The following is a 25,429-nucleotide window of genomic DNA, read 5'->3' as shown; positions in this document are numbered from 1 at the left end:
TGCCATAATCAATATGCATAATCAATACCCATGCACTGCGATCAATATCTTCTCCAGAGAATTCGTGACCTCCACTCCCACTCTCATTTTAGTTACTTCCAACTTAAACCTAATGGCCAAGCTGAATGCCTTTACCACTGGAGTCTTCTCAATTAGTTTCCTATCTTTCATGCAACCTTAAAAATGTTATTTCCATCAATCCTTGAAATTTTCCACTCCCTTGACACTAACATCTTCTCCCAAACTATTAATCCTTTTCTAACCTCCATTTCTTCTCTGTCCAGCTGCAATGTTGATCTTCATTCAAATCCCAGTTCTGCTATTTATTGGTAAAATATCTTGGGAAAGTTACTTAACTGGAACCTCAATTTGTTTTTTAAAAACAGGAATAACACTTACACCTCATAGGAAAGAAGGGAATAAATATGGCAACATATATAATGTAATATATATTACATATATAATGTAATATATATATATATATATATATAGTACATATATAATGTAATAAGCTTAATTCTTAGCACATTATAAGTACTCAGTAAATATTAACATCACCATGCCTTTGTCTTCCTGCAATTGTGGGACCTGTGACTACAGTGCTGAGTAGAACTGGGAAAAAATGGATAAACCGTGTAGACTAACGCCACTATACATTTCAACTTCAGCACACTGTTCAATGCCTCTCTAGTAAGCTTTCCTCACACCTGTTGGCGTTTCCCTTTCCTGTCCACTATACTCTATACATCCTCCCATCTCCTCAGGTGCCCTAACCATCCCCAGTCATCACCTGTGGTCCATCTGGCTTCTTCTCTGAGAAAAAGAAGGCCATCGAACCTGGTATAAAGTCTCACAAAGTCTCGTTCTTGCCTCTATACTCTTTATGCCTATTAGTCCTTCACTCCTTCCCACCTGTCCTCACCTGAGAGGTGATCATTTCTTGACCTCTGATGGTTTTGGCATCTGATCTAACCCCTCCTCTAGTCTCCTATAATGTCACTTCTTCAATTGTTCTATATACTCTAACAGTGAATTAATTTCAGTTTCCAGCTCATTCCAGTACTGCTCCTCACCTTTGGGTCTTTACTACCTTAGTAGGTGTCAATGCCTATTGAGGAACCTTCTCACTTTTGTTAAGCCAACTCCTATTTATTCCTCAAGACCCAAGGTAAGAGCTCCTCCTCTGTGAGAGTGCTGCGCAAGAAAGACATGAGGAAGAAAATGATGAAAAGTACTGCAGGATGAAAAAAAAAAAAAAACCCTCCCAGGAAAGGTGATAATAAGAAAGTCCCACAATATCTAGAGATGATAGATGATAATGACTTTCAATTATGATATCGGGTTTCTTGCTTAACTTCTATCTTTCACACACATTTGCACTTATTTCATGAAAAGCATTTCAACTGCTCCCTGACAGCTAAGAAATAGAGTCTTAAGCCTTTCAAATTTGCAGATAATTACAAAAATATCTCCAACTGTCAGGAAATTACCAGTTTTCCATCTGTTTATGAAGCAAGTTGAAAAGGGGAGGGCAGAAAAAGAAATCAAGCTACAACATACATGTTTGTCGGAGAGGAAATCAAAATCAAATAAACAGAGATCACTGATTTAGATTTTTCTGCAATTTTCACAAATTCCTTAACTACCAGTTACTTACAATATCATTACAATACAGCCCTAAGGTAACTTCTGAAACTGACATTTAGGGTTTTATAACCTTGAACTGCAACAGACAGGGCCTCAGTTGTTATTAACATCTGGCAACATTTCACATTGTTTTGCCTTCCTTGGTTTGCTTTTTGTTTTGTTTTGTTTTAATTGTTTGTTTTATTTTGGCCATCCAGCTTTATTAAGTCCTATATGACATAAATTCTCCTGGCTTTACTGCTATTTAGATTTTATGCGAAACGTTAGCAATATATGATATGAGGCCAAATATTCAAACCAAGCGAATACGCTCACTATTTCAGCACAAAACCCACATGCTCAGAGACACAGCAAGATAAATACTACTCTTTAAAGGTCAGTGTCACAATCATCCCCATGGATATTTATGCTTTCTTTGTGAACAGATGTAGGTCATTGTTGAGACAGTTTCAAAGTCACCTTCCAATGCTGGAATACAGATTTGACATTTGGTAAATTTTCAAAACTCGTTAGCATTACACAGTTTTCTTCAATTCACCAAGATTCCCTTTGTGCTGTGGAAAGACTGCTGGAAGACCAATGTTTTCAAACTGTTCAGCTTGATTACACTGGTGTGGTACAACTTATCTAAAGCTATTTTAAGCATCTTCTTGGGTTACAGTAAGCTATATTGTAAATCTAATTACATTTGCCCACAGGAAAGTAAGTACATGAGAATCCTGCTCTGTTATCTACTTAATAAAAGGCTCCATATTTTTCTTCATAGCCTTTATCGAAATTGTTACACAGTTATTTGTGTCTCTAATGCCATTCTCTTTCACAATAAATTCCACAAGGGCATGTGGAAGTGTGTATGAGGTACCTAGTACAGTGCCAGGGACCAACCAATATATGTTTGATGAATGAATGAATGAACAATTGCTGACCAGGTAATAGATAACTAAATTTATATACATTTATGCTTGTCACTCTAAACTCAGGGTGAAAATGTATGCATGTTTCAGAGACTTATTGACACATAGTGAGTTGTGCTGTAACAAAGCACAGACTCTCAGTTCTAATGGGATGGATTTAATATTAGATCTGATATTTAATAGTTGTGTGATAAAGGCAAGTAGATTGTACTCTTTAACCCTTGGAGTAAATATTAAAGATAATGGATACAAAAGTATGCAGCACAGTCCACGGCACAAAACAAGGCCTTAATGTGGTAGGTAATATCGTTTATTAATATTTCATAAAGCTTTTAAGTGAATTACATTAATATAAATTATCCCAGGGCTTTGTAAAATTGACAAAATAAACCTATTTTGAGCATATGTTGGCAGTGATAATTCAACAATAATTTATGGCACTAAAAGGAATCTTCCAACACCTTCTTGCCTATTTTCCCAATTATTATAAGCTATGTAAATAAGCTACTTTCAATTAAATTTCATCATTTGTTATTCTTTACACTATTTCCAAATCCTTCAGATCTATTTGGAATCTAGCTCAGTGGGTCTCCACAACCATAATCTTAATTCATGGTTAGTTCAATTTTTTGCCCAAGATTGCATGTTCTTTCTTAATCAACTTTCATTTCATTATTGCCCCTATATTCCATGATTTAAATCACTATTATAGTGGAAAAAGCAAATCTTCCCTAAATTGTGTTCTCCCTCCTGGACTGTACGTTCTTTCAGGCCCTTTCCTCTGCATGAAGAATCAGATCCAATCTAAAGTCTTAGTATTGGGGCACCTGGGTGGCTCAGTGGGTTAAAGCTCTGCCTTAGGCTCAGGTAGTGATCCCAGAGTCCTGGGATGGAGCCCCGAGTCAGGCTCTCTGCTCAGCGGAGAGCCTGCTTCCTCCTCTTTCTCTGCCTATCTCTCTGCCTGCTTGTGATCTCTGTCAAATAGATAAATAAAATCTTTAAAAAAAAATAAAATAAAGTCTTAGTATTTATTTATTCATTCATGGACATATACTGAGTACCATGTATGCTCTGGTCTGAATGTTTGTGTACTCCAAAATTCATATGTTGAAAACCCAATGTCTAAGTTAACGGTATTAGAAGGTGTGGCCTTTGGGAGGTAACTAGGAATGGGATTAGTGCCTTAAAAGGGGCTCTAAGGCTATCTTGTCTTTGCCACTATCTGAGGATACAACACGAAATCCGTGACCAAGAAGAGGGCCCCCATCTGACCGTACTGGCACCCTGATCTCAGACTCCAGCTTTAGAACTGTGAGAAATAAATGTCTGTTGTTTATAAGCTTCCCAGTCTATGAAATTTTGGTATAGTAGCACAAACGGACTAGCACAATCTATATGCCAGATATTATATTAGATTACAGAGTTACAAAGAGGAACACAGTATGGTCTCTAGTATCAAAGAACTCACAACCTAATTAGGCAATGCAAACTTAGAAATAGTTATGAAAAATGTGGTAAATGAAATAACTATGAGCATGGCTTTATGAAAACAGAGAAGGGATATCTAACTAGCCTGGAGTAAGTGATGGACAGGGACAGAATCCTGGAAAGCAATGGTTCTTAGGAGATAAAGAGGAAGGAAGGGGCTAAAAGGACAAGGGGAGGGGCATTCCAGGCCTGAGGGCCAGTAGGAAGCACTACAACAAATGATCATCTATTCATATAGCAAATGCTAAGACAGCAAGTTTACTTCAAAACTCTTTTGTTAGCCAGACTGTGGAAAGAGCTGAGATGTCCTTCAAAAGATGAATGGATAAAGAAGATATGGTTCATACAGACAATGGAATATTACTCAGCCTTCAGAAAAACGTGAATATCTACCATTTACATTGACATGGATGGAACTGGACAGTATTATGCTAAGTGAAACATCAATCAGAGAAGGACAGTTATCATATGGTTTCACTCATATGTGGAACATAAGGAATAGTGCAGAGGACCACAGGGGGAGAGAAAACTGAAGGGGAAGAAATCAGAGAGGGAGACAAACCATATGAGACTCTTGACTCGGGAAAACACACTGAGAGTTGCAGAAAGGGAGGTGGATGGGGGGATGGGGTAACTGGGTGTTGGGCATTAAAGAGGGCACGTGATGTGATGAGCACTGAGTGTTATATGCAACTAATGAAGCACTGAACGTTATATCAAAAACTAATGATGTAAGTTACATGTACGTTGGCTAACTGAATTCAAAAAAGAAGAAACTCTTTTATTACATCAGTTCACAAAGATGTCTCCAGCATAAAATGAGTAGGAAAGGGTTGTTTTAGATTGTGCTTAAGAGAAATCAACATTATAATTTTTTTAAATCTGTAAATTCAAACATTTTCGTCTTAACACCATATAAGGTAATATTAGGAAACATCTGTTTTCTTATATTTTATTCAGTGTTTCAGGTTACATGGATACAGTAATAATATTCCAAAATGGGAGAATATTAGCATTACTGTACACTTCCCATCCAAACACTAATTTAAACTGCCTTATTAGTGATATCTAGGAAAGACTACAAAAGGCGCTCTATAAAGAAAAACTAACACACACTGGCAGGCACAATTGATAATGGTTCATTAAGCCCTAGGTTGTAGAAAAGCCTGGGAACTGGCTCTCTCTTTTCACAAATGGAGAAAGTAAGAACAAGGGATACCTGTAATGTTTGGTGATTGCCTCCAAGACAGAAATATACACATTAAAATGACTCCCTTGAATGTATAATTAAAAACATTATAAAGACCTTTTGAAAAAATAAAACAAGATTAATTTTATTTCTATTCTGACACGTATAATAATAGCCCTAGAAGTTATTGAGCAATTAAAAAATAAATTTGAACCTATCAAAAAAGAAATGTACTTCTTAATACAACAACTGGCTTTATATCCCATCAGGGCAGGACCTTTCATTTTTCATCATGTTTTCCCATCTCAATAAAAGTTAGTTCTAAAAAATATCTTTGAATGAATGAGTGAATGCATACCTGTATAAGATTCACTCAGGAGAATCTGGTAGCAAATGAATACACAATGTCTTTGCCTTAGTAGGGGATACAGACAAATTAAAAGGATTGCTTTATATAAAGTAAAGGAGTGGGGGATATGATTCCTTGAGCTAGTTGACTGGGGAAGGCCTCTGTGAGCGGGGAGGTAGCATAGGATACAAATTTACCTAGGTAAATACTCTGTATGTCTTCCACAGTTCTCATTACAATGCATCCTGGCAACCTTCACATCTCCAATTTATAGACAGAGAAAGTCAAGCTTACAAAGTTTATATAAGACTGTTTCAAATAATATGTGTATGTGTATATGTGTATGTTATGTGTAAGTATATATATATATATAAACTATAAAAAGAATTTCTATACAGATGTTGCCCTCCATGTTGTTGTTGTTGTTGTTGTTTTTAACTAGAAACCACCTTAGACTTCTCAGTTCGCCCATACAAGTCATTTTTCTCACATGCAGGTCCTCTCAAAAAACTGGCACTATATTAGTTTAAAGGTTCCTGAGAGAACTTTGAGCACCAAAATATTTCCTTTTAAAATTAAAAAAAAAAAAAAAAATTGGAAAAGACATTTAGAATATTAGGCTCTTTATTAGATTGTCAAGATGAAAGGTGGGTATTTTCAGTTGTTAATACATGGCAGCACTTGTTTTTAATAGGGGCCACCAGTGACTTTCAACAAATCTGTCAATCAAATGGTAAGAAATAAAAATATCATTGAAAAAAATCCTACACAATTGCAAGCACTTGGCATGATAAATAGTTTTAGTAGCCAACGATGGCACAGATCCTCCTGTTATCTGGGTAGATAGAAACCAAGATTATTTTAGGGAAAGCACGACATTTTTTTTTTCTCAGAATCTCAGTCATTTAATTTCTTATAGCAAACAAAAATAATGATCCCGATGTTTAGAAAAATAAAATTCTAAAGTATATTTTTTTATCTGTCGGAATGCAGACCTCAAGTTCATGTAACATTTCATTTCAAATGACAAAAGGGTACATTCACCAAAATTTAAATCAAATGTATAATTTGCAATCATGAAATTACCCCCAAAAGTTAAATATTAAAAACAAAGAATAAATCATACATGTTATTGGGTCTACTTATTTAATAGGTAAGTCCAATGTCTCCTATGTTTCTAGCAAGATTCCTGGGTTTCCGTACAACCACTTAAATTTGGCACAAGGCTGAAATATAAGTCAACACACTACTGATGTTGCTCTAAGTAGAGAAGTGAATTGTAAGCCTACTTAAGAGAACAATCCAGTAAAAATGGCTGCCATTCCTTATTGGCGATACTGCCTTTTGATACATCACTTTGGTTATACAGCACGGTTTCTACTCCCTTACAATCACAAAGGTTTTGTGTTGTACTTTTAGGTTGTTTTGTGTTTGCTTTATTGCTTATAAACAGTAATAGCTAAAAAAAAAAATGTAAGAAAAGAAACAAGTCAGTGGCACAACAACACTGTTTTTTATCAAACAAAAATTGATAGGAGCAAACTAAAAACTGATTTTCGGAATAGGGAATGATAAATCCAAAGAATGATGGTAACAATTACAAGACCATTATGAAAAATCAGCTTTCAACTCCTGAATCAAGTCTTGGAATTGCTAAGAATCTTTGGGAAATAAAATCAACATATTTTTTTAAAGACTTTAAGGTCAAAGCCCATGAACCAGAAGGGTTATAAAGTTTGCTCAGATATGTATTGTCAAATTGATGCTTCTCAGTGATAGATTAAAAGCCAGATAGAATCACAAGCTATTAAATCAGTATTTGATACTGAAATAAGAATTAATTTTTCTAACTCAAATCATGTCATCAACCGTGGTATAATGCAAATCAATTATTAATAGAAAAGGTATAGAAATATGTAATAACCCATCAGGATACATGAAAATCCCTACACTGTTCTTATAAATTGATATTCATCTAAGTAGTAAGTATCCTGTTTCCTGTGTTAATTATAAGCAAATAGAAAAATCAGAGATTTTTTAAAAAGAACTATCAGAGATTTTTAAAAAAGAACTCTCAGAGATTCTGGTCCACTTTTTCTAGAAACCTATAAAAAAATTTTTTTCTAAAAAACTATCATGGAAAGATGTTGGTATTTATACTTGATGGACGGGAGTAAAGGTTCAACAAATGTTTAATTCTAAGATATACAAGAATTGTAGACTACTTAAAAATTAAGAGTTAGGGGGACGCCTGGGTGGCTCAGTTGGTTAAGCGGCTGCCTTCGGCTCAGGTCATGATCCCAGCGTCCTGGGATCGAGTCCCGCATCGGGCTCCTTGCTCCGCAGGGAGCCTGCTTCTCCCTCTGCCTCTGCCTGCCACTCTGTCTGCCTGTGCTCGCTTGCGCGCGCGCGCTCTCTCTCTCTCTCTGACAAATGAATAAATAAAATCTTAAAAAAAAAAAATTAAGAGTTAGGATCTTTTTTTTCTTTAGCCAACCACTAAAGAACATATGAATTTGGAAAATTTAGGTAACCCCTGAGAATCAATATTTTTTCATTTTTAAAATGGCCTCATAGGTCATTAGAAAGAATAAAATGATATATCACTTGCAGACAGCTTAGTACCCATATGACACATAGCATTATTAATTTTTTTCAGAAAGAAGTATTGCCATTGGAAAGGACACCAAAAAAGAGTATTGTTAAAAGCATTATCTTAAAAAAAGTCTTCCTCTGTCTAGAATTCTATAAAATAAGAAACACAAGATTGGAAAATAATAGTAACTAAAAAAGGCAATGAGAGTAGGATACATTTCTCTTTATAGGGAAATGCTGAAACAGAAAGAGGAAGGAGAAAACAGAGGAAAGAGAATTTCCACTAAATCAGAAGAGAGACTAGATTTATAATCAAATAGTGTGACTTGCTTGATAGTTTCTTCTTTAATACTGAAAGGGCTGACACTGACTGTTCTTAACCATTAATGTGATCCCAGCTTTCTCTATGAAGAAATGAATAAAGAGGTCAGTGGTACTTGATGGTATGGACCCATATTGGTAATAGGAACAGAATTTTGTAAATTATTTGAAATCAGGAATTATTTTCTCATACTCTGCAAACTATCTGAAAAATCATATAAGTCTATGTGCTCAGAGAATAAAATTTAGATTAATACATCGTGTCAGTGCTACACGAAAGCTGAAATCTCTGATCTTAAATTCATGTAATCAAATTCATAATATATATCCTTAAGTATGTACCACTACTTGTTAAATTAATTAAACAAGGAGACCATTGGACTGAGGTGACTCTGAGGCTATGGCGGCCTACATAAGCCAACTGAAATTTCAGTCCCAAGATGCCTCAAGGTTGCAAAATCAAAATGCGATAGACAACCAGTCACAAAGAGACGGCCAGGCTTTAAGCTACAGCCACTCAATAATTTCCTTACTTTGCGTCCATCTGTTCTCTATAAAAGTCTCTCCCCACTTTCCTACTGATGGGGTGCTCTTAGCCACTTGCAGTTTGGTACTGCCCAATATCAACAGACCTTTGCTCAAATAAACTCTTAAAATTTTTAATATGTCTCAGTTTATCTTTTAGCATACCTATTGTCTCCGAGTGAATTTGCCCACAGTCCCTATAGCTCTACATAGGTCTTAATTTAGAACCTATACAGTGTTGATCATTTTATGTCATGAGCTCATGAAGCTCAAGTTCATTTATTTGAACTGCTGAATCTGTTTTTAGTAGAAAATAAATAAAAGCCTAAGAAACAAAACTCACATTCAGCATACCCTACACAATTATTTCAAAGTAAGTGCCATTTAACTGAGACTGTGAAATGAATGTTTAAATATTTAAATATTTAAATCTGTACTGAAAACATAAATACTTCTAAGTTTGCACTTAAGGTGGATCTTTGTGAGTAATACTGATTTCTAGTATAACATTATTAATCTATGTAAAAAACAAAAACAAAAACAAAAAAACCTTAACAGGAATGTTTGAGTATTTGAGTTTCTAAGTTCAATACATAGAATCCCTACCTTGTAGGAGGAACATGGTAATAAACCACTGGGAAACCCACCAGCTTCAATAAAGGATTTGAATGGGAAAGATAAAGGAGTCTCTCAGGGAAATATTTTTTCTCATGGACAGATAAATCAAGTCACAAACATTCTCTCTGCCATCTTTGGATTACACAAATCTTGCCAAATGAGAATCCATCTGAAATGTAGGTAGGTTTCAGGAAATTATAAAATAACTCTCTGGAAACACTTCATGAAACTTGCTATTGTATACCTGACACTTGGATTTTCAAACTGTAAAATGACTGCTGAAAAATTCATGAAATTATTTCTAGATTATTAAGTGAAAAAAATGGCATGCAAGTAATTAATTAGTGAAGGACACTTTAATATTCTCTAATGGTAACAGTATTAGACTGTGCCCTCTCATTTACGGCACTGCGTGATTTGTAATGTGTTCTACCATAAGCCCAATTTGTATATAAAACTAAGGAATTTATTTCAGCTGGATTGCCAATGGAAAGAGAATTGAGGAAATAAGTCACAAAGGCAATGTTAATAAGGGGCAGAAATTCAAGCTCTGATAGTACATATTGTACCTGGATATAACAGAGAACTTTCCAATTAGGGCCAACAAGTAGAAAGCTGATAACTCCAAGCTGAGATTTATAGGGAAAGGTCAGCAGCATGTAATGAGAATTTGGAGCACATACATCCAGCTGTAACACCTTTAGTATAAGTATAGTTTCTAATGGCAAAAGCTAATGGCTCCATGACAATAATAAATAATGGTGAGACAACATTCTAGCCTCAGGCTTCAGCAAAACTCTGGTGGCAGTATACAATTTTCACTAACACTAGCTATAGGAATAGTTTTAAAGGGGTCCTTTCATTCTCAGTGCATCAGCGGCACTAGAATCTGGGGAAACATAATAGGCAAGGAACAATCTTTTAACTGAACTTCATCCTTTCCTTGATGAATTTACTGATAAGCACTGTCCCTACAGAAAGAAAGAAATAAAAGGAAAGAAGGAAGAAGAAAGGAAGAAAGGAAGGGACGGAAGGGAGGAGGAAGATGTTAGTGCCCCATCATTCACTAGATACCATTTGGAATAGATTTGTAAAACTAAATAACAATGAAATGTACTGGAATTCACTGGGCACTTACTGTATACCTACCAGTACAATCGTAGAGCATTTGCAAGGCGCATGATGTGTATGGGGCCACCTGGAGTTGTGCCTGCATAATCTGCAAGGCCAGGAAAAGCTGCTCTGAAGTCACATTTAGTAACATAGACTCCAGAGTTGACAGACCTGAACTCAAGTGATCCCAACCATGCGACTGTGGGCAAGTTAATGAATCTCACTCCGTTTAGTTTCCAAATCCACTGTATGGGGAATATATTGTTCACCACCACTAAGGGTTACTGAGAAATAAATGCAAATAAAACACACAGGACACAGCCTGGCAGAGGTCTGAGAGCTGTGAAACTCAGTTGTTTAATTTGCTATTATTATGAGCATGTACCAACTTTTGCAGGAAGTGATGCAAAAAATAGGAAGCAACAAGCTACTTGACACTTGACTGGATTAGAGACTCGTGGAATCCTAGGAACTAAACTCTACTGCTAAATGAAGTAACTATAGCACTCTTATTTAACCCTTACCATGGAAATAGCATACGCTATGATGTGGCTTTGGGACCGTGCACTAACTGATATTGTAAGGACCTATTTTATGTTTATATTTTGTCAAGAGGCTTTCATTGAGGTTAAACAAAACCTTGTTGTTTAGCCCTTGAACTGTCCTTGCTCCCCTTCCCCCAGGGGATTCACTTAAAGGTGGGTCCTGGAAACCAGCTCCAGGTAACAATGCCCAGATACAAAGGTGGGTCAGGCCAGGTGGAGACATCCGATCAGTAGGGGGTTGCATACTGTCTCCCTAGCTACCAAGGAGTATGGGCCCCCGCCCTTTGGGAACCTTTTTGGAGCCAATCCTAATCAAGATGTAATAGGCTGATTCAAATGTCTACTAGGGTAAATTATAATTCACTGTGGAGTTTCCTGTGTGTGTTACAATCTCATTGGTCACCTGTGCGTGGCCAGGCCCAACCGCATGGCCTTTACCCTTAAAAGCTAGACTGTGAAACAGAGAAGGGTCGCCCTCTCTTGTAAGAGGTGCGGCCCCGAACGTTCGGTTAGATTCTAGATGCTTGGCGCGAAATAAAGCTTTGCTTGACCTTCGCTTTGTATCAGTCTCGCTCCTTTAATCACGGACCCGTTATTGGGGCATAACAATATGATCCGCAGCCCACTAGGGTCTGATGAATCGGGAACCTCATCAGCAGCCTCACTGTATAAAATGCAATTGTCCAAGTGCCACAGCTTCCCCAAGTCCAAGAATATAGAGCAGGGAAGAGTAGAATTAATAAGAACAAATATAAATGGCATAATGAAGTATTAACCAAGAAAACTGACTTGTTTTGTAAAAAGAAAATAAAGTAGAAGCCCACTGTAGAATTTCTGAGCTTTCTACAAGGATCAGGAAAATGTACCTGGAAATCCTATCACCTCCAACCCAAGATTAACAGCAGAAGTATTCCTCTTCAATGCACCCAAGGCCTAGAATTAAGGTATATGATTAAAGATAGGATGAATTCTTCACATGTAGGTAACCTGAAGGTCACAAACCTTTGTCTATTTCTAATGCCAATATCCATCAGCCCATTAGTCACAGCAGTTTCTTCCTTTTTTAAAAAAATTTTATTTATTATTTGAGAGAGAAAGAGAGAGCATAATCAGGGGAGGTGGGATAGGGGCAGAGGGAGAAGCAGGCTCTTCATCAAGTATGGAGCCCGATGTGGATCAGGACCTGAGCAGAAGGCAGACGTGTAACGGATGGAGCCACCCAGCCGTCCCTCGCAGTCTCTTTCCATAGCTCTCCCTGCAAATCCTTGCACTGCCCAAAATACACCTGTATTGCTACCTTGATTACCAAGTGTGCATCAGCCACTCATATGCTGCCCAAAATACACCTGTATTGAGCTGCTACCTAGAGTACAAAAAAGATCACACTGCTGCATGTTCTTATGGACATTTTTTTTTTTTTAGAATGAACTCAAGTCTATTTATTTCAATTATTGATGCACACACATCCTACCAACATTCTCTACCTTCAGATTCTTTTGGACATTTTACAAATGAAAAAGAAATACACTGAGTTATTCCAGTTAGCTTGCAGTGGTTCTTAACTGGTGGCCATTTTGTTCCCCAGGGGAACATCAGGCATTGTTTGGAGACATATTTGGCTATGACAGCTGGGAAGGTGCTACTGGCCTCTAGGGAATAGAGACAGTCCTAGACTCTGGTGAGTCAAGGGAGGTGCCCAGGGCTCAACATTTAAGGAGACAGTCACCCATTCTTAGGGTCATGGGAGCATAAGATTAAACTTACACAGCCCTAAGAACAAGTGCTTTCTTAAATATTGTGGCCCAACCCTAAGTAGAGGCCAGGGATGCCTCTCAACACCCCCCATAAAAGAAATTGTCTAGTCCACGATATCAATAGCACTGAGGTTGAGAACCCGATTGGTTTAAAGAATCTAAAGAAAATTAGGTTGGAAAATTGATTCCCTCCCTTTTTCAATCAAAGTTACAAATTTAAAATCACACTTTGTTAAATGTGCCTAAAAGTGAAATAATACCAATTCTAGCATTTAGCTTTAATTCAATTCCTTTACTCCCATCCACATCTACAATGAAGTTAAATCAGTTCCACCCTCTCCCTCCCAGCCTTTGTGCCCAGGCACTAGTCTTTCCATCTGCTGCTCTCACTGACCCAATCTGCTTCTAACTCCCAGATGCCAACACACCTTTCCAATAAGACGTGACCCCTCCCTTTTCAAATTTGTTTCTCTCCCTTGTATATTTCTCTCTCTCTGTCATATACTACACTGCAGTCACTTACTTGCTTACTTAACTCTCCCCACACCACACAAACATGCGTGCAAACGCACACTCAGTAATTTAACCTCTTTATGGGCACAGACCAGGTTTTCTTTATATTTATTTTCCCAACTGCCTCTACGTAGCACAGTGCTTTGAATATGTAAGGCACTCAAGATATGTTTTAAGTGGATCAATGACGCAGGTATATATAATAATACACAACAGAAGCACGGACCATCGTATTTCCTGGCTTTGTGGAATCCAGTAGCAATTTATTTTCCTGCAGACGTCCCCACCTACCTCAGAAGTCTTGAGGTTTGTCTCTAGTAGGTAACTGTCTTGACAGTTTGCTATAAAGAAATGCCCAAAACAGAATCTCTTTCCTTCTCAAAGGCCTATTCTAGCAGGAAAAGAACTGTTGTTTTTGCTTGAGCTCTGAGCCCAAATTTGTAAGAAAATAAATTCTATTCCTAAAAACAGTAGGAGAAATAGCTTTGTAGTAGGTCAAACTCCTCAGGAAGTCAAATTGATGCAGCTTAAAAGCACAGTCTGTCAATCCCCATTTCACCTTGACCTATTACTAATTTTGACTTTAAACCGAAAATAAGCTATGACTACCTAAGTGATTAATATGTAACTATAAATACCTCCTACTGAAAAAGAATACAGTGCAAAAGAACACAATACAACACAGTCAGATTTTTCGGCTATTTGTCCTTGAAACAATGTAATATATGTTTCTAAATATACGATTTAACAGAAAGGAAACTGAGGCCCTTCCCCCTAGGGGTATCATGAAACCAATGATTTTAATCATTTTATCATCTTATCAGAGAACTAGCGCAACCTTTGGCCAGTACCAGGAAAGATTAAATTCTGGTAAATTTATTATGAAATAGATACTGTGATACAATAATTCTACTAAAGATTAAACACACATATATTCCATCGACATGATAACTTCCAAAATGCGAGGTCATAGAACCACTATGTTAGATTTTCTCATGGAGCTATTTGATCCTGTGCTAAGTAAGAATCATTTTAATTGTTTATCCATGGAATAAACAGCTGACTTGTTTTGAGCACCCAGTATGAGCCAAGTAATTTCCATGTGTGTGTCATTCAATACTTGCAACAACCCTGTTGAGAGGTTTTTACCACCCACCTTTTGCAAATGAGGAAAGAGCCTCAGAGAGGTTTAGCAAGTTGCCAATTTTCATACCACTGGTAAACAGCACTTCTAAAGCATGATCTTCCAACTATGTCAAACTACTACTATCTGCAAAATGTTCTGGATTATATTTTAACCTATGAAAGACAGACAATCTGCTCCTATCTTAAGAGCGTTCCATTAGTGAAAATATGCAACTTGGTGTTAAACTAGAATAATGCTCAAGGTCAAGCAAGGACTGTGAGCTTCCCAAGAGGAAATGCACATCATGGAAAGTGACAACAACAGGAAGCTACCATTCTGCGGAGCTTTCAGTGGAGCATACAGAGAAGCAAAGGAGAATCAGGAAGTGTCACAATTCCCACAAGGCCAATCCAGTTCACACTCCTTTGTTCTTTGTTTCAAGGAACTTGGACCTACTATGCAGAAGGCACCTTAGTGCGTCCTATATAGCATAAAAAGATGTAAATATTTTTCTTCAGAAAGTTTACATGAAATGTATAAAAATTTTAAAAAGCAAGATAATACACAATGAGTTCTAAATATTATTCAATCAGCGAGAGTTACAAAAATTCAAAGATTATTCTTGCTGGGGTCCTGAGGATATGCATGATTAAAAAGGGTGGAAGTTAAGCTGCCCTTGAAGGACAGGTTTAGTATCAATAGGTACAGACTGTAAAAGAAAATATACTAAACTGAGAGATCAAAAGTCTGCATACAGAAAGTTGTGTAACATATTTGAGAAATGACAATAAAATGTGAGTTTAAGAAACTCTACATAAGCACGCATTCTGAAATACTTTGTGGAGGGAGGTTTTTAGAGCAATGACATAAATATCATCATCAACCACTTCCATTTAAAAGTTGCTCATGAAACGGGCAGCTGGCTGGCTCAGTGGGAAGAGCATGCAGATTCTGTGAGTTTGAGCCTCATGTTGGGTGTGAAAATCACTTAAAGTAAATAAATAAACTTAAAAAAATTGGCCAGAAAACTATTTTCTTTCATTTTATTAGTTATGAGTAGATAATTTTTGTAATTTAATGTATAATATGGACACTGGTCATAATACAGTATTTTAAACAAACATGAGAAGGGCATATCATTTTAATAGTCAGGCACAGAGCTTCTAGATAGAAAATTTGATTATTATCATTTGAGAAAACTGGGTTGTCCAAGTACTGTTCTATCATTGCATATGGCAAAATGGTGACAGACAGATACAGTCAGGTGAAAAATGTTACGGACTAAATGTTTGTGAACCCCTCCCAAGTTCATATGTTAAAGCCATAATCCTCATTATGATGACATTATAATGGGAAGTGATTTGGTTTAGATGACATCATGGGGGTGAAAGGGTGGGGGTCTTCATGATGGGATTAGGGGCCTTATAGGAAGAGACCAAAGAACTTGTTCTTCTCTCTCTCTTTTGTCTCACGTTGTCAGAGAATGAATCTCACAGACTGAGGGTTAGAGCAGAAAGGAAAGAAGCAGCTCTCTAGAGTGAGAGGGGTCCCAAATAGGTTGCCACTGCTGGCTTTTAGTGACAGTCTTTTATTGAGAACTGACTGGGAAGCTTGCGGCCTTGAGATTCTTGTCCCATCTTGGTTTAAGCACAGACTATTGATAACACCTTTAATGACTTAAATCTTTGAGGTCTGGTCACTCTCTGTGATACACTGTAGCCACCAAAGTAAAATACTCTTCACCATGTGAGGCCAGGTGGTCTGTTTCACTCTGTCTTAGCTTCTGCCTGCCAGGAATAGTTTCAGAGGCTTATCAAGGGCCCCCTACCTCTCCCTGCCTATACCCTAATCCTTTCCTTATTCAATGTGAGGACACAGCAAGAAGATGGCTATCTGGGAGCCAGATAAGAAAAGGGCTCTTACCAAGAACCAGCATTTTGATCTTGGACTTCCCAACCTCAAGAATTGGCAGAAATAAATGACTGTTCTTTAAGACACCAGTTCATGTGATTTTGTTACAACAGCACAACTAACGAAGGCAGATAAATAGGCAGATAATTTGACTAACAGACAAACTGACCTCCAAGTCATATAAATGAAAACAGAGAATAGTCTTTTAAGAATCAACATAGTCTTGGGGCACCTGGGTGGCTCAGTGGGTTAAAGCCTCTGCCTTTGGCTCAGGTCGTGATCTCAGGGTCCTGGGATTGAGCCCCGAATCAGGCTCTCTGCTCCGCGGGGAGCCTGCTTCCTCCTCTCTCTCTGCCTTCTTCTCTGCCTACTTGTCATCTCTGTCAAATGAATAAATAAAATCTTTAAAAAAAAAAAAAGAATCAACATAGTCTTAAGAAATTATTTCTATCTCTTTTTTTTTAAAGAATTTTATTATTATTTATTTGACAGACAGAGATCACAAGTAGGCAGAGAGGCAGGAAGAGAGAGAGGCGGAGGCAGGCTCCCTGCTGAGCAGAGAGCCCGATGTGGGGCTCAATCCCAGGACCCTGGGATCATGACCTGAGCGGAAGGCAGAGGCTTTAACCACTGAGCCACCCAGGCACCCCCGAAATTATTTCTATCTTTAAAAAAAAGAAATTCTATTTTTTTTTTTTTTAAGAGAGAGAGAGAGCTCACTAGCAGGGGTAAGGGGGCAGAGAGGCAGAGGGAGAGGGAAAGAGAGAATCTTAAGTAGGCTCCAATCCCAACACAGAGCCCAACACAGGGCTCAATTTCATGACCTTGAGAAGATGACCAGAGCTGAAATCAAGAGTCAGACACTTAAACAGTTGAGCCACCGAGGCTTCCCAAAGAAATAAATTATTTCTATCTTTAAGGATGGAAAAATTCAATCTGAGTGCTGGGTAGGACATTAATTAATTGATTCATTTATTTAGTCAGTAATTGAGGATCTACTATATGGAAGGCCCTAAGCTAAGTGCTAAATTAAAAGCTACACATACACATACACACACATACCTAAAGAATATGATGCATTTTTCCCTTATTACGTGGTAGGGGGTGATGGATTATAAAAGCATATAATTACAGTCAATGTGCTAAAAGCTACAATGGGGGTACATTAAGTTCCTATGAAAGCTATAAAGACTTCTTATGGGATTCTGGCATTAACTTTGTACAGGAAGCAACAACTGAATGTAGTCATGAAAGATAAGCAGGAAAAGTTCTGATAGGTTATTTCAAGTACAAAGAGCAGAATATTCAAAGTCATAGTTCTTGAAGGGCCCTGAATCATTGGATGTATGATCAGAAGAGGCAAAAATGAAGACTGAAAATATATGATAGCGCTTGACAGTAAAAGGAAAGCTAAGGGTTACAACGGTAAATGGAAGGTCAATTTTTAAACATGAAAAGGAAATAACTAGTTTTGTTTTTTGGTACAATTGCTTTGAGGGTAATGTGAAGAATTGTAAAAGAGAAAAGAGGGTTACTAAGTCTTAAAGGTTTGATGAAAATTCGGATGTAGATGGTTAGAGGTATCAAGAACTACCTTGTGTTTCCAATGTGGAAGATTGGGTGGATACTAACGGACAGAAGAAGACCAATAAGTAGAACAGCATAGAGGCAATGGGCATACAGGACTGAATCCAAAGAGGTCAATTAGGACAAGATTTGTAGACCTGGAAAATATCAGCTAAGAAGAGCTGAGCTCAAACTCCGAAGACAGGTGTGTCACTGAAAAAAAACAAACAAAAACAAAACAACAGAAAAAACACGTAAGGAAAGAAAAAGGCAGATGTTTCAGAAATAGTGTTGGATGATTAAAAAAAAAATAGTGAAGTCTGTGAGGGAGACAACAATAAGGAGGAACACTGTCAGATGTCTAAAAAAACAAAACAAAACAAAAAGACAGGAACTAAGTAAAGATTTATCCAGACAAAGTCCTCATATTTAAATCTTACCTCCTCTGAAGCTTTGTGGGCAAAAGTATATCATTACTTAAAGGTAAAAAAATCTTTCCTCTAAAGTTTCTCTCCAGCAAAATTAATGACAAACACCTGACATGACAAGATAAATAAAAATCAAAAGACTAGTACATACACATACACAAATATTACATGATTACACAGTTTACATAAGAAAGGGATATGTACTTTTCACCACACAAGAAATCTAAATAGTGAGTGACCTATCAAATTTTATGTACTGCTGAAAGGATTCGTTTAAATTTTTCTAATTAAATGCAAAAGAAATTAATGGATTTTTTTCATCATTGAGGTTATGACATAATGCCACAGGTAATTATTTCTGGTTTAATTCACCAATTGTGCATAAAATCTCTTGGGTGCTGGTCAGCATAAGAAGCATAGCATGGTGTACGTGATATGAGACCTACCGGGAACTGCAAGATTGGCTTCATTTCTAATGAGGGAAAAGTTTTATTTACAAGGCAACTCAGCTGTGAAACCGAAGTAATAACGTGAATTAATTTATACACTCTGCATTTAAAGGTCGAGTACTTTAAACAACTTCTCTCCATGTTCTTGAGAGTAGAAAAAAAAACTATATTAAGTAATATTTATAAACATTGCAAGAACAAAGTCTCTTGTTGGTACACATTGAACTTCCACATGATATATATTCAGATGGAACATTAAATCTATTTAGTCAGTGGCAAAGAAATTAAAACTGTCCTGGTTACAATCTATATACCCTTTTAGTTCTTACCAAACAAAATTTGTTCCCTCTCTTACTCAGTCTGACCAAGTTGTCATCAGCTATGAGATTGAAAGTCCAGAGGCACTAAATATATGATAAATTGAAACTAGAAAAATATACAGCTGTGAAATGTTATAAATAACACACATTAGTCAATGTAAAATTTTAAGAAAAATCTCTTTAGGTAACAAATTTTATCATTCAAGCATATTCTTATGTAAAAGAAATTACATTTTTTTTTCTTCTGGGACACCTGAGTGGCTCAGTTGTTCAGTGCCTGCTTTGGCTCAGGTCATGATCCCAGGGTTCTGGTACTGAGCCCCGCATCACGCTCACTGCTCAGCAGGAAGCCTGCTTCTCCCTTTCCCACTCCCCCTGCTTGTGTTCCCTCTCTTGCTGTCTCTCTCTCTCTGCAAATAAATAAATAAAGTCTTAAAAAAAATTTTTTCCCCAAACTGACAAGTTGTTTTGTTTCTAATTAACCAGTCTAACATTAGATGTATTTGCTATTGCCTCCTCTTCTTTCAGTTTGTTTCTTAATGGTGATGATGGAACATACCCAGGTAGACAGGCTTATAACACATGATCCTAATCCCAGGCCACAGACAATTGGACCAGGGAAGGGAAAGAAATAATGAATATTTATTAAGTAGCTACCATACACAAAGCATCACTCTCACTTACTACTTTTCACAGGCAGTAACTCATCTATTCCTCAGTAGTTGCTATCATTATCATCCCACTTTACAGATGAAGAAACTGAGTCAGAGAATCATTAAGAAATTTTCCTAAGATTACAATACTATCAGGATTTGAAGCTGAGATTCAAATCCAGCCAGTCCAGCTATAGAACCTGAACTCTAACCACTATGGTATACTGTCCTGAAATAATCCGCCACCTTACTACTATCTATAGGTGAAGCTAAGACAATTTTATTTTTTATCTCAAGAATTTGAAGAATCACATGAAGAGACTGAGTCAGTTGAACTATGTTAGACACCAGAAGTATAAGGTCATTTATCATTGCAACAAAATGCAAAATGGGTAGACCATGGGGGAAAATCAGCCCTACATTACCATTCCAGCAAGATCTGACTATACTTCCTGAAATTAGGTTCTAAGAAATCCCTCTGCATTTCCAATTACTGAGTTTATTACTTGAGTTAATTTGTGCAAGTCTTTGTATTTTGTAGTATAAAAAAATCCCTCCATGGGTAGCAATTAAAAATTGCACATAAAATAGGAAAAATAGATAGAAAGAAGTATCCATAGAATTAAACTAACTGAAAGGGGAAACCAGATGGTTAAGAGGTGTACTTATTTAGATTTTCTCCTGGGACATTTGATGAACGGGGTGGACTTGAACTTGATGTTTCACAGCCCAAAGGGTGCTTGCAATAGATCACAGCTTCCAAAACCAACCAGAGATGGTAAGTCCAAAAGGTGATTTGCCCTCCTGTAATCCAATAAAACTATATTGTCACTGTATCAGAAGTTTGCAACAGCACACACACATATACACATATGCACATACACACACAAACTCAATACACAGCTGACAACAGCAAAAAAACAAACAAACAAAAAAACAAAAAAAAACAGTTTGCCTCCAAACTTGGCACAGGTGAAGGGGAACAAAATAGAAATCACCTGAGGATTCATGCCCACTAGTCATCTCTCACATGGCTTTGCAGCCCATTTCATATTATGAAGGTAGTTCAAACACCTAAAAACAGTTTACAGTGTTGGGTAATGCCCTAGGTCCTGGCAAAAGGAAACAAATTCTCTCAACTGGGAAGCGAGCTTAGCCCAAACTTCAAATAACTCCCACATGACAAAGATCCAAGCAATGCTTATTTATAAGGCATTATTAAGCAAGAACCAGGAGAAACTACAGATGGAGAATCAGGTCCACAGATAACAAAATTATCAAATATGCTTTAAATATGCTTTAAAAAGGAAAGGAGAAAAATGTGATTAAAGAGTAAGAGGCCATGAAAGATTGCACAAGAATTAAACAATTAAAAACTTTTGCCCATATATAATTATTAAAACCAAATAAAACCAAAAGAAGGCAAATAAAAAAAATACAAAATTTCTTTTTCTTTTTTTTTTTAAAGATGTTATTTATTTATTTGACAGAGAGAAAGATCACAAGTAGGCAGAGAGGCAGGCGGTGGGGGGGGGCGGGTAGCAGGCTCCCTGCTGAGCAGAGAGCCCGATGCGGGGCTTGATCCCAGGACCCTGAGATCATGACCTGAGCCGAAGGCAGAGGCTTTAACCCACTGAGCCACCCTGGTACCCCCAAAATACAAAACGTCTAATAGTGTTTAACTCTGAGTCAGGAAGGGGGGCAGAATGAGAAGCAAAGAAGGAGGCAAGGGAGAGGAACACAAGTTTTGACTTCTATTAATATTCTAATTCTTGATTTGGTTAGTGGGTTCATTAATTTTCACTATATTATTAACAAATAATTTAAAACACGTGAATATTGAGAGCGGGTCACGAAGCTGAGGGCAAAAACATATATTCATAGATACATATTTTAAAAACAAATATTATAATTCACTACATTAATAGAATCCAGGAAAAATCATAAAGTCATCTGAAAATCCTACCAACCTAAAAATAGAAGAAAAAATCCTTACTCTCATGGATAATATCTATAAAACCAACAAAAAATGAAACAAAAATCTGTAACATGTTTACTATTATCACTGTAAGAGATTAGGAACAAAAGAAGAATGCTTGCTTCTATCAGATCTACACAATGTTTTATTGAGTCATAGGCAAAATAGTAAGGCACAAGAAAAAGAAATTGTGTGTAAGGGGTCAGAAACAAAATTCTTTTTATACACAGATTACAGATACATCTATCTGCACAGGATGCAAAATCGACAAATAAAACACTAGACTTAATTAGATAGTTTGGTCACTTTGGTAGGTAAAATATATAATAAATTAAAGTTTTTTATATGCACAAAATATAAAACATGTGATTTTAAAAGACAGCATATATCTTCATTATGTAGTTCTTTAATAAAAATAAAACAAAATATGGCAAATTCTTTTCAGATACAGTTTTTTAAAATGCAAGACGTGAAGGAAGATTTAAACGAAAAGAGAGATAAACCATACTCATGAACTGAAGGCCTCAATATCATAAAACTGCCAAATGGATGTACTGATTCAAATGCAATGAAAAATCTTTTTTTTTTTTAACTTGAAAACTGAGTCTCAAAGGTATTGAAAGACCAAAGGGCAGGACTGGTAAAGTCAGTTCTAAACGAAAACAAATGGAGGGGGATGTGCTTTACTAAATATCAAGGTTTATTTCACAGCTATGGGGACTGAGGTGTGCCAGTTCTAGGATACAGAAATTCACCAAGAAATAGAATAGAAAGCCAGGGGATAAATATACACTCACACCCATACACGCAGAAGCTATTCTGTATCCCAAACCTGGCATTATCGATGAGTAGGGAAAAACATTGCTCATCCACACTGGAAAATATGACATGAGATCTTCCCCCCCACACCATGCAGAAAAATGAACAGTAAATGAATCACCATTTAAGATAAGACAGATCTGGGACGCCTGGGTGGCTCAGTTGGTTAAGCGGCTGCCTTCGGCTCAGGTCATGATCCCAGCGTCCTGGGATCGAGTCCCACATCAGGCTCCTTGCTCAGCAGGGAGCCTGCTTCTCCCTCTGCCTCTGCCTGCCACTCTGTCTGCCTGTGCTCGCTCGCTCTCTCTCCCTCTCTCTCTCTCTGACAAATAAATAAAAAAAAAAAAAAAAAAAAAAAATATTAAGATAAGACAGATCTGGGGTTGTGCTATCCAATCCAACAGCCATGTGAGTCTATTTAAATTTAAACCTAAATTGCTTACAATGAAATTTAAGAATTTAGTTCTTCAGTTGCACTTTTCACATCTCAGGTGCTCGAAAGTCACGTGTGGCTAGTGCCTAGCATACTGGACAGTGCCAGATACAAAATATTTCCATCAGTGTACAAAAGTCTACTGGACAGTGCTGAGAGACATTTAGGATAGTATCTTTATGACCTGGGGGTTGAAAAGATATATTAAGCAAGAAACTAGCAAATTAAACAAATAAAAAAATGAAAATAACTGATAAATTCATCTATTAAAATTCAAAATGTATCAAAAGACACTATACAAGAGATGAAAAAGAACGCCTGTGTCTGAAGGAAGGTATTTGTAATATGTATGTACAGAATACTCGGGATATATAAAAACCTATCTAAGCAATAAAAAGATAAACACTCATATAGAAAAAATGGATAAAAGACTTGGGTACTTTATGTGATGACAGAAAATGATAATTACAGTCTGACTTATTTTATCAATATATGTGGACTAAAATGTTTGACAAATTTGCATGTTTCATTTTAAATCAACATGAGTAAGGAGGGGAACAGCTACCTATTTTTTGGCCTGGAAGGAAGATTATACTGGTTTAAACAGCAGCCCAGCAACATGTAAGTAGGCCGATAATAATGTTTGAACGTGTAGTGAAGTAGATACTTCAAATGTTAGCTTATGCTTCATTAAAAGATAGTTTTCTAGCTCCCTTAACAATTTAACTTTACCTCGTTTTGAGCACACAAAAGTACTTGGGAGGCATAAACCATATTTATACCACCTTCTCACTCTAGGTGTAAAATTTGGTGCTGACTGTGGCATTAATTTCATATTTACTTCAATCGGAAGAAAGAGAACACAAAGATGTATGTGATTTGTGGGTGGAATGGAAAAAGTAAATTAAGTTATAAACATATGAGGAAATACTGAAAGTATAGCTGAAATGCATAGTTTCTTCAAAACAAAGCAAATTTCCAATCCTGAAGTAATATGAATGGGTATTCAATGCACCAACCACTTCCTTACCACTCCTACCCCCACCAAACAAACAAACATGGATAGGATAAAAAACAAATTACAATTTCCTAGCTTCTATATGGAATTTTTTTCTATTTTAATAAAGTGAATTTTAAAAGTTGATGTTTACATACCTCAAAACCTGAAACAAAACTACACTCACACCACATAACCAAATGGCATAGTTTGCACTAAATCTTAGCTTTAACCAAATTCTCAGAGAAGCATTAGAGGACCTTGACCTTCTATTCTGGCATATCATTTAAAAATGGCAATATTAAACTACTTCAAAATAATTTAAACTATTAATTAGTATCATGAAGCGCCAAACATAATACATGGTAATTTGATGCTTCTCAGACAGGGTAGTGTATGAGCCTATGATTCTACAAGTAGACTTTTTAATTTGCCAGAAAGAAATACATGGGAATACTTTGTGTGGATCCCAGGAAACTATGACATGATTTAACCATCAAGGTCTTTGTAATCTAAGAACAAGAGGAAAACAATTAGTAGCTTGGCAATTCTGGTACAGGGTGAATTGTGTTAGTTGCAGAGAGAAAGGGATATTCAAGTCAGAGTGATCATTAGATGACATAAGACCATCACTAGTGATAATTAGGAAGAGTCCATACCATGAATCAGGATCCTGACCCAGTGGATAGAGAGTATATGTATGATGGGTGATAGCCTGAAGTCTAGGCCAGCTAGAAGATAACCACAAACATGATCCACTTTAGGGTAGCAGGACATTTTCTCCTGGGGTGAGGTTCATGGACTCCTCTCCCCATGGAAGGAGACTGTAAAGAACAGGGTTGTGTCCCAGTTCTCACAGAGGACTGGGAAGCCAGAGAATTCTACAACCAATAATCGGTATGTGGAGACAGGCATAAAGTACCCCCAACAGCAGAAGAAAATGAGGCTGGGGAAATCAGGCTCGCGAATGCAAGCATGTAACTCACATTATTTTTAAAAAGAGGGAGAGAGAGATTATACTTGAGAAAACAATGGTCAACCATGGTACACCAACTCTTGAATCAGATTTGCTGTTGAGAAACACTGCTAAAAGCTAATTCCTCCAATTGTCAGTAATGGGGCACACTGACTTCCAGCTTAGCCTCACTATTACTACAATCCTAGGCAGAGGCTGTTTA

General features: G+C 36.9%; 1 protein-coding gene across 8 annotated transcripts in view; it reads right to left on the bottom strand.

Moving 5' to 3' along the window:
• The window catches only part of SLC16A7 (solute carrier family 16 member 7), a 179,338-nt gene that overhangs the window by 134,445 nt on the left and 19,464 nt on the right, over positions 1–25,429 (bottom strand). The window lies entirely within an intron of this gene.

The sequence above is a fragment of the Martes martes genome (genome assembly GCF_963455335.1).
Source record: "Martes martes genome assembly, chromosome: 8".
NCBI lineage: Eukaryota > Metazoa > Chordata > Mammalia > Carnivora > Mustelidae > Martes > Martes martes.
The sequence above is the reverse complement of the archived record's forward strand: the minus strand, read 5'-3'. Positions and strand labels throughout refer to the sequence as shown.